Below are 10384 nucleotides of genomic sequence, written 5' to 3'. Positions count from 1 at the left end.
AGCTTATTTAAAATTCTGGAAATAAAAAACAAACATGAACTTCATCCTTTTTTTCTCTTGGTCACCTGCTTGTTTTTTTCTATTCACGCGCCAGGACACTCTGGTAGTATCTGAGCGCGCTATAAAACAGCTAAATAAATAAATAAATAAATAAATATCTAAGCACAAGCGCACCCACTAGCATATCAAAGTATATGCACAAAACACAAACACAAATACACAAACTGGAATAGTCAATTATAAGCACACCACACTTTAACACAAATGCACATGCTAGCAAACACCCAACGATATGTACACCACACATAAACCCAAATGCATATGCCGTCACACCCAAGAATATGCATACCACACATAAACACAAATACACAAGCTGAAATATCCAAAGAAATCAACACCACACATAAACACAAACGTACACAAGCATTTCCAAGGCTATGCACACTACACATAACCACAGATGCACAACCTAGCACATCCAAGAATATGCAAACCACACATAAACACAAATACACACACTGAAATAGCCAATGATATACACAACACACATAAAAGCTGAGGCACACACGAACACAAGAACAAACATGTATACAAAGAAATTTTGCAGTCGATTGTACATACACATTATACACACGTTAACACGCACAGACAAACACATACCCAAACACACACATACACCATGCACGTACAGGCATTTGCCCACACAATGATATACATACATGCATACACAGACATTTATCCACAAAGTGACACAAACAATATTATACACACATGCACACCCCGACACTTAGCCACACATTGGTACAAACACTGCTATTTACACATTGTCAGACTCTCATTTACTCTGTCTTTCTCTCTCACACACACACATGCACACTCACACATTCCATGCATACAGAGATATTTATCTACACACTGGCAAAACCCTGATATACTCACATTAAGACTCACACTCATACACCATGCATGCACAAACATTTATCCACACACTGACACATCCAATGATATGCTCACATTAACACAGACACTCATTCACACCACACACACCCATTCAGAAGCACACACACACCAAGGCACTTTGCCACACACTGGCATAAACACTGATATGCATATATAAGATGCACACATAAACCAATACACCAACAAACTTACACAAAAGCATGCACACACTGACATACATACATTTATGTGGCTACCCACACATAGACATTCACGCTTACATGTAAATGCAAGGCCTATGCATTTTACGTGTAATTTATACATATCTAATTTTGAGGAGAGCATTTAGAACTATGTAATAGTGTATAAAGGTTTTGCCCATTGTGTGTCTTTTCTAAGTTAGGGCACACCTCGAAGAGAAGAGATACTGCAGGAGACGGGTTTAAGACGATAACGCCTTTCAGCATGATATCTTTTGCTTGAACATGTCTTCCATGTGCGAAAATCATGTTACATTTCCTATTTGTGAAATTATGATACATTTTGCCTAAAGAAAAAGGTGTTAATTTCACAGGATTACTTTCTTGTAATGAAAATTACACATAGGCCTTTTATATACAGCCATCCACTGGTGTGCACACATAACACACATGTAGACATAGCACCGTCTATCGGAATCCAGCCTTCTTCCATTTACTCAAATGTCCTGCTCTGGTCCCCTCTATTCACTTGTCCATCACTGCCCTCGAGATTTCTATATTTACTTTGCATTTTAAAATAGAATCTTTTTGCGCCACCTAGTTCACCATTCCCCCTGGAAATCTCCTTTTCTCACTCTCATCTATTTCTGACTTGAGCTCGTTTCTTTTTTCAAATAGTTCAATCCCAGCAGTGCCTCTTTAATCTCCTTCCTCTATCTTCGTCCTAACATTTATCTACCGAACCATCCGTTCCTCACTTTTCAGTTACTCGCTTTCTCTGGTCAGTGTCTGTATTTCCTTCTTTAAAATCAATCTCAGTACCTCCTTTCCCTAGTATCTGCGTTCTATCTCTCTCCTCCTCTTCATCTCCAAAGTTGCATCTCTTGTTCACCATTTCTTAACAGGAATCTCGTCTTCTTCTTCTTCTTTTGGACCTTAAAGTCGCTTTTCTACTCGCATTTGTTTCTCAGGCATTACCAGTAAGCACTGTCCCAGTATTCCATTTATTCAACCATAGCTCCTATTTGGTTCCTTGGCCTGGTCCTTCTTTCCTTTCCTCAATCCTACCCATCCACCTCCGGCAATCTCCCACATGGTCCCAATTCAGGAAGGACCTCAAGACCTGACTCTTCGGATGACTCCAGAACACTACGGAGCCGCCCCCCGCCCCCAGCACCTTGAGGCCCTCACAGGGGTGAGTAGTTGCGCATTACCTACCCTGATTGATTGATTGAACCCTACTCCATGGGGTGCTCACAGGCCATCTTCATCTTCAACTACAAATCCCTCTAATACCATCTCCTACATGGAAGAGAGTGTGACATTATTTTTGTTTTTTGTGCTTGTACTGTGCATGTTGAATAATAACAGATGAATAAAAAACCTTTCAAAAATGCAATTGTCGTATTTTCCTTCATTCTGTCCTACCTCTTACATGCTGATCTCCACTATGACATATATTCCCCATGTCTTCCACGTCACACTTGGACTTTAATTTCAGCATTGATTTTTGACTCATGCCTACCTCTTTTATTCTCACACATCAACTGTCTTCCATGTTAAGACATATGTCTTCAATCACTCCCACTATATGTTCATGTTATTCCCATTGACAGTTTCCAGAACTATAACAAAGCGACCTTTGGGCCTTAATGACTTAGACAAATATAGTTTGACATTATGTTGATTAGCTTAATAAAGCACCAAATACCATTACATACAGCAGCCGTACTAAATTACTATACATAAATTATTAAACTTAAACCACACAGACAATTCACACATGATAACAATCACTGAAATTAAAGCAGAATTTCTGAAATGTACGTTTGTCCCTTAAAACTAGGTATTCAATTGCCAGAATGTGAACTGTTGCAAATGTGCCTAAGGTGCTCATTATTGGGATTCTACTTTTAGTAGATTTTTTTCCCTATTGTGTTACTTACACTTGAGACTGATTGACAACACACAACTCTTCCATACATTGCCCCATTGAACGACACTAGGTGACTTAAAATGAGCCTTAAGGTAATTCAGAACTCGGTGTGAAGTATTGTACCTAAAAGTCCACCCAACAATGACGGAATTCATCCGGATCTACAATAGTGCCAAACAACCTTTGATTCAAGCCTAGCTATAGGGTGACAACTTCCCTCCAGATCACTACAGCCAATGATTCCAGTCTTTAAATTTTATGTGATGGCTTAATGCATTCTGTGTGTTGGACACTTTTTTGGTTTTTGTTTGTATTGAACTAATTAGACTAAAACACCTGAAAGCAATGATTTGTACTTGAAAAGTTAGATACTGGGGCAGTGTCCATGATGACCTGGAGTGAGGTGGTAACCTTCCTATCAATCTGACATAAACCTCGTCAGTTCACCGTCAACCTGGCAGCATATGTGAAATCTCTGAAATTCCACCATGACAGACCACTACTTCAAGGGACACTTTCATAAGAAAACCAATGCAGCATCCTAACAAATCTCTCTTCTGAAGAAAGTGAATGCCTTCCTACCTTCAACTGACTTTAGATCAACAGTGCAAACGTTGGTGCTCTAACACCGAGTCAGAGACAATGGCATACTCAACGCCCAACTCAAGTTTAATTTGGCATCCTATGTGCTGTTATTCATCTCATCAAAGCCTGAAGAAATTCAACCACATCACCACAACACTGAAAGACCTTGAATAACTCCACCCTCATGGCCAGCACCACCCAAAACAACAGCTGCCTAACTACAAAGTACAAGACCCTGCGAAATAACACACCAGCATACGTGGCAGGGAAACTAACCATCTCACGCGGCAGTGCAGCACAAGGAGCCAAGAGATTGCCAAACTAGACAGTGGGAAAGAAAATATGAGAAGGCAAGCCTTCTCAGTGTACCAGCCTAGGATTTGGAACAACATCTTGACCAACATCAGAACCATGTCTACTTTCCTACAATTCAGGAAAAGTAAAAGATAAAAAGAGAAGTTTATGGGAGTCCGTCAAAGGCACTGCCAAATGCTGGGGTTGTTGAATATCAAAGCTGCCGGTCTTGATGACCACACTTGCCTCTTTCTTACACAACCCTACATTTACTGTCTCATTCTCACTCTTGTAGGTTCCTTTTTTTTCTCATTTCTCCATTGGTCAATGTTTTCCTAACTTTCCCTTCTTCCTTCTTTCTCCCTATTCTGCCCTTCTCTCTCGCTTGGGGACAAAGTCTGATGATGACAAATGAGTGTCAGTACCCCAATATAGATGCTTGAGCCCTCAACCTGTACCCCAGACACAAACTAAGCACTGACGAACCGCCCCTCTATTGCACCAATTTCTAGCAGCTGCTTCTGTGCAAAGACTTTAACAGATTGTGAAAGCAGACTAATAAATAGCTAGACAGACGTTGCTTCAATAAATAACCTGATTTACTCGGCCACTCCAGGGTCTAAAGTCTGCCTTCTTTACATCGAGCTTTATGGATCTTTCCAAGAACTCCTGGAAGCAAGCCAAGATCACAGCATCTCTCAGTCTCTCTCTTTGGAACATATGATGGAGTGAAAGCAAATGAAAAGAAAGCTCAGTGAGATAATGTACCCGAGCAGACGTGAAAACTGTAAAGTGCATGTACTAATCCCACCTGGGAATGCCGAGCTCTCCATATATCAGAGACTGAATAAATAAATGGCCTTGATACGTACAGTGGTAACATGGTAAATGCTACATTACCAAAGTGTGACACTTAGAGCCTTTGAACTGTGAATCTGCGAGAGGAGTGACGCAAAATTAGGTATTCTAATATTTCCTTTTAAGTCTTTGTTTCCACCTCTATGACAATGTCAGTGTTCAGCACTATCATGTTCTAGTTGGCATGCACAGTCTGAAATGTTTCTGGTGCCTTTACATAACCCCTTAAATGTTTTAAAACTTTTTTTAAATAAGCAAATTTAACCATTATGAGCCCTCAAACACAGGTAGTGTAACTGATTCATTTCAAAGAATCAAGCATTGGCAAAGTGACAATAAGTTCCACCTTTATATGGAAATTGCTAAGCTATTGACTTTAACCATGACTGTTAGCATTGGTAATGCAAAAAGATCCAAAATGCGCTGGTGCGTCAAGATGCATGTAACCAAATTGGTGGCAGCCATCTTGGAATATGCTGATGCGTGTGCATTACCTCCTCGTTAGTCTTCCTCGCCACATGATTTACACAGTGAGCTTTAGCTCCACAACAGAACCCTCCAAAGCAAAAAGAAACCACCTCCCACCCCCTCCCAACATGGCCGACCAGTCCCACCTGACCTCTATAAGAGGCGGACCGGCCAAACCAACAGCCTGTTTTTTTTGTTCTGCGCGATTCTCTCCAGAGGCGCTGTTCAGGTAAGATGGGCCGGCGTGAGCTGGCCCTGGGGTTTTAAGGTGGTGGACCTGCTCTAGCGGTCTCTGGTGCCTTATGCCTAGAAATCCCCCCCCTCTTCCTTCCCCCGGTCCTGTGGGGCCGGTTAGGTGCTGCTATAGCGTGCCAGTGGTTTACAGGGGGGGGGGGGCGGCAGGGGATAGGGGGTGTTTGGGCATCCCCGTGTATCCCCAGGTCGTTACCGAAGGGCCTGGGCCACTGTGTGGGCTTTTGGGGTCCAGCGCTCCGTTTTGCATTTATGCACCTATGTGTGCTTGCATGACTCTGTGATGAAGTTCTGGGCTGCCCGATGGGTGTCGTGTTTTCCTGGGAATGCCAGGGCTGTGTGTTTTAGCACTGCGTGGGCTCACATTTCACATGCATAACAGCTTTCAGGTTATGTCTGCCTGACATGATTTCATGCACCTCAGCTTGTGAACGGGTGCTCGTGCTTCACAGGGTGCCATTGCCTGGAACAGCGTTTTTCTTGTTTTCAGGGCTGCGAGCGCTTCTGCACGACGATCTGGTGTGCAGGTAACGTGTTTTTTTTTGCTGCATGTGTGCACTCATGCAGTGTAAAATGGCACAGCAGATCTGTGGACCACTGCGTGGCCTGACGGCATTATTGAACCTGGCCGTGGGTTGGTGGTCGGCACTTACTCGGCGGGAGGTCCTCCCTCGATTGTCCGCGGGTCCTCGGGGTGCTCCCATCAGACCGGCCTGGGTCTCGGTACTCGAGGCGCCGGCGTCCGTGAGTTGTTTGTTTTTTTCTTCCCCAACGGCCCGCGGCTGCTTGCCGCGCTGGGGTTGGCTCCGGCTGGCTCCCGTCTCTTGTGGGCGGGGTTGGGGTTTCCATTGGTGCCTGTGATGGCCTTGGTCTGCCGTGCACGCCAGGGCTCCCCCGCGGGCGCAACGATTCGTACTGCCTTCTTAGGGCTGCGGACATCGCGTCAGGCGCGGAGTCTGAGGGTCCTGTGTTCGATCCAATCAAGGAGCTATGGCTCAATGGTAAGGCTTGTACCTTTGGTGGGGACAGCCCTCACAGGCCAGGGTTCAAATCCTGCCAGTGCTGTAGTAGTATCCCAAGGTGGGAAATTTTTAAACAGTGATTTTAAATTTCCGTACGTGGAATCTCACCGTCCAGTGAGCTCCAGTGGCGCAATCGGTTAGCGCGCGGTACTTATACAGCAGTACTTGCACTTAGCCATGCCGAGGTTGTGAGTTAATGCCTCACCTGGAGCAGCTGATTGGGTTTCATAAACCATTTCGCTAAGAATCATCGATTAGACTCAGAGTAAAGTCGGCTCTTGCGAGAGATTCTTTGCTTCTTTTATGTATATGTCATTTAAATTTGACCTGAGTGAAGAGATGCTTCTCTTGTCCTCACCCCGAGCAGACTCTTACTGCAGTCTGTTGGACAGGGTTTTTTTTTCATCACCGGCGATCTGGCCCGAATCCTGGGTGCCCTTCCCCGCCTCGGCGGGTCTTGGATCCAGACGGTGTGGACTCTCCCTGACCCCTCGGGTTGGCGAGTTTCTAGGGCGCCGGACGCGTGTGCGGTGTGCTCTTCTGTGCTACGATGCCTTCTGGCCTCTTCTGTCACCGTCTGCGGGGTCTCCTGGGGTTTCCGCGCTGTCCCTTCACACCCCAGGGGGGGTGTATGGCCCTAGTGGCGAATTGGGGCCCAATGGTTAGAGCATCCCCGCCTCGGAAGGTCTTGGGCTCATAATCCCACGGACCTGGTTTGTTTAATGGTACCACGGAGGCATTCGTACGTACGCCTTGAGACCCTTGCGGGGGTGTGGTGCGCTATTCTGGTCTCACTTTCCGCTGGGGAGTTGTTGGCACTGGGGGGTCACGCAAATGCGTGGTCCGTTCCTTGTTTTTTTACACGGGCGGGTGGCCGCGTGGCTGGCTCGGCCGCCTGGTCTTCCTGCGCCCTGGTCGGCCTGTCCTTTTAGTTGGCCCCTGGGAACGGCCTGCCTTCGGGCTCCTCGTCCGCCTGTGTGTGTGGGCGTCCCGCCCTTGCGGGGGTGGGGTCCTTCGACCATTCCTCCTGGATACAGGCGGTCGGTCTCCACGGGGTGCATTTAAGTGGCCTCCGGGCCCCTGTTTCGGCTATTCCCGGTCTGGTACTGGTGCGGCCGCTCCCGTGTTTTTCGTCCCAAGGCCCTGGCTTCAGCCGTCTCGCTCCAGGGGGTTCCCTGGGAGGGGGGGGGGGGGGGGCTGTTGCCTCCAGTTCGTCCCATCTTGGGCCGTGGTGGTCACGGTTCTTGGGCTCTTCGGGCTTGCTGGCCTTGCTGGTCTTGCGGAATTTCCGCGTAGTCCCTCCTTGTCGACAGGTTGGGGTCCCTGCTCCTTCCTTGGTCTACACTGAAGGGCTTTCTGAGTCCAGGCTGTATGGCCGGCCTGCGAGTGGGGGTGCCCACTCTCGGTTGCGGGTGCTTCCGTTAGGTTTGCCTTCGGGCCCGTGGGGGCTAGGACAATTCCACCCTGCCTGCACCTGATCACGTCTGCTTTCAGTATTTTTGCAGGGTCGGGCCCGGTTAGTTCCTGGTGGGGAGACTGCCTGGGGTTACGGGATGTTGCTGGCTAGGGGTACTGGGCACCTGGCCCGCCTGGTGGATCTTCTTCGCCGGGCGGGGGTATGGGTGTTCCCCGTCTGGACGTGTGTTACGCCTTGGCCTCGTCTTGTTCTGCGGTATCTCCCCTCCGTCGGCTCCTTGCTTTACGGGCGGTGGTGTGCGGCAGACCCTGATACAGAGGTCTAGCCCGGGGCCGGGGTTCGATTCCCCGCCTTGGCAGGTCTTGGGCTCAATGGCCCGCGGTACTGATAATTGTTTTCCTTCGGTTCCCGTCTCGGGCTTGTCCTCCTTCGGGGGTCGTGTGCCTGGACCCCGTCCTCCCCTCTGGTTCGTTCAGGGGGGGGCGCCCTTTTGGCGCCGGGTCGTTTGGGGGTCATTGGGTTCTTCTGCAGTCGCGCTGCACGGGAGTTGCTGGCGGTCCTCCTGTCTAGGTGGTGACCTGCCGTCATTTGCACCTGTGATTCGGTGTCCCCAGGTCGTGGTCGGGTCGGTCGACCTGGTGGTGTGGAGCTGTGTCGGCCTTCGGTGGAGGGGGCTGGGTTCGCTCCTTTCGTGACCTTACTCGGGGATTGTTTTCTTGGGCGGAGTAGCCGGTCCTGGCCCTTCGGGCTGTCTTTTCCACGGGGTCCGACTAGGTGGAGGCGGATCGACTGAGTCGGATCTTCCTTCGTTGCCTGGTCTCACCCGGACCCCGGTGGTGTTACAGCGCCTGGGGCCTCGTCTCGGTCTGCCTCCGGTGACTCTGTTCTCGGAGGGGGTCTCGGCCCTCCTGCCCGGATTCTGGTTTCTCCGCCCGGGTCCTTGTGGTGCCCGGTCTTTTGCGTGGCCAATCAGTCTGATGTGCGCGTTTCCCCCGTGCCCTCTGTTATCGCGGGTCCTCGGCTGGATACTATTGAGCTTTAGCTCATAGGTGTGTCTTGTACCTTTGGTGCAGACGGCCCTCACAGGTCTGGGTTCGATTCCTGCCTAGGCTGGGGGGGGTATCCCTAGGTGGAGGTTTTTACCGGGCACCCGCGTGTGGTTGACGCGCTTGTCGTGGTGCGTTCTGGTATTTGGTTCCCGGCGGGGTCCACCGCCCCGGGTACCCTCTCATTTGGCGAGCTGGCGGTTCGAGCCTCCTGGCCGATCCCGGATCTTCCCGTACCGTGGTTGGGTCCCCCGCTCTCGGCGTCGGTGTTGAGCCGGCTCTTGTCGGCTGGCCCGCCTCCTTCTGCAGGCCTGATCCTGTGCCCGGCACTGGGTGCCCTTCTCGCGTTGGCGCGGTCGGCTTGGTGCTGTCCCCGCCTCCGTGGTCCCCTGGCGGGTCTTGGTTTTCCAGTCTGCGGTTCCCTGTGGGCCCGGTGGGCGGCCTTGCGGACCTTCCACAGTCCGGTGTTTAGCTCCGGGGTTGTTTCGCCATCGCCCACGGACGCTCTGCCGGCCTCCCCCTTGGGTGCTCGCTTCGGCAGCGCTTATACTATTATTGGTACGATACGGTGGAGATTTGCTGGGCCCCTGCGCAAGGGTGACGCGCAAATTCGTGAAGCGTTCCATAAGGGTTCGCTCTCTCGTTCTACGAGCTCTTCGGGGTCCGCCCTTTGTGCCCCTGGCCTCGGGGGCTTTGCGGTCCCTCACCTTTTAGGTGTTTTTTTTTGCCTGGTGGCAGTGGTGTCTGCTGGGCGGAGGGGCATGCGGGGGTCGTGCCTCCGCTCCCCTCCATTCTTGCGGGTGTTGCCGGACCGTGGTTCCTCCGGCATGTCCCCCGTGTCCTTCCCGGGGTTCCTTCCCTGGGGTCCCGGACTCGGGTGGTGTCTTTACCGCTTTTCCCTGCCGACGAGGTTCCTCCCTTGTCCGTGCTGGTTGTTCGGCGTGCTGTTTTGGCTTCTCTTGGCCGCACGTCTTTCCTTTCCCGGTGGGATGGCCTGTGTTGTGTCTTTTGGCCCGGTTCGTTCGGGCCACTAGCCCTCTTTCCACCTTGGTTCGCTGGCTTCCACAGGCTGTCATCCTTGCCTACGCTTCGCTGGGTTCGGTGGATCCGGCGGGGGTCCAGGGTCGGTCCACAGGGAGTGGCTCGGTGCCCTGGGCCCCCTTCAGGGTGTCTCCTCTGTGGAGATTTGTCGGGCGTCGGCGGTGTCGTCCCCCGCCTTGTTCGTGGGACTCTTTCGGTCCCGGGGGACTTCGCTGGGGCCGTTCGGAGTGCAGGTGCTGCGGCTCCTGGCTGGCCTACTTTGCCTTTATGTCTTGATTTCAGGTTTCCTGTGATCCCTGTTTTCTTGTCGTTTATTCTACTTCAAC

The 10384-nt window shown here is 50.2% G+C and overlaps 2 non-coding genes across 2 annotated transcripts; both read left to right on the top strand.

Moving 5' to 3' along the window:
* Nucleotides 1-6672: 6672 nt before the first annotated feature.
* TRNAI-UAU (transfer RNA isoleucine (anticodon UAU)) lies at nucleotides 6673-6767 on the top strand. The gene is made up of 2 exons: nucleotides 6673-6710; nucleotides 6732-6767. It is a non-coding gene; the product is annotated as a tRNA-Ile (tRNA).
* Nucleotides 6768-9542: 2775 nt separating this feature from the next.
* Nucleotides 9543-9649, top strand: LOC147705762 (U6 spliceosomal RNA). Its single transcript, XR_015298490.1, has one exon. It is a non-coding gene; the product is annotated as a U6 spliceosomal RNA (small nuclear RNA).
* The last annotated feature ends 735 nt before the right edge of the window (nucleotides 9650-10384 follow it).

Source organism: Lissotriton vulgaris, chromosome 7 (assembly GCF_964263255.1).
Source record: "Lissotriton vulgaris chromosome 7, aLisVul1.2, whole genome shotgun sequence".
Taxonomy (NCBI): domain Eukaryota; kingdom Metazoa; phylum Chordata; class Amphibia; order Caudata; family Salamandridae; genus Lissotriton; species Lissotriton vulgaris.
This window is presented reverse-complemented; position numbering and strand designations above follow the sequence as displayed.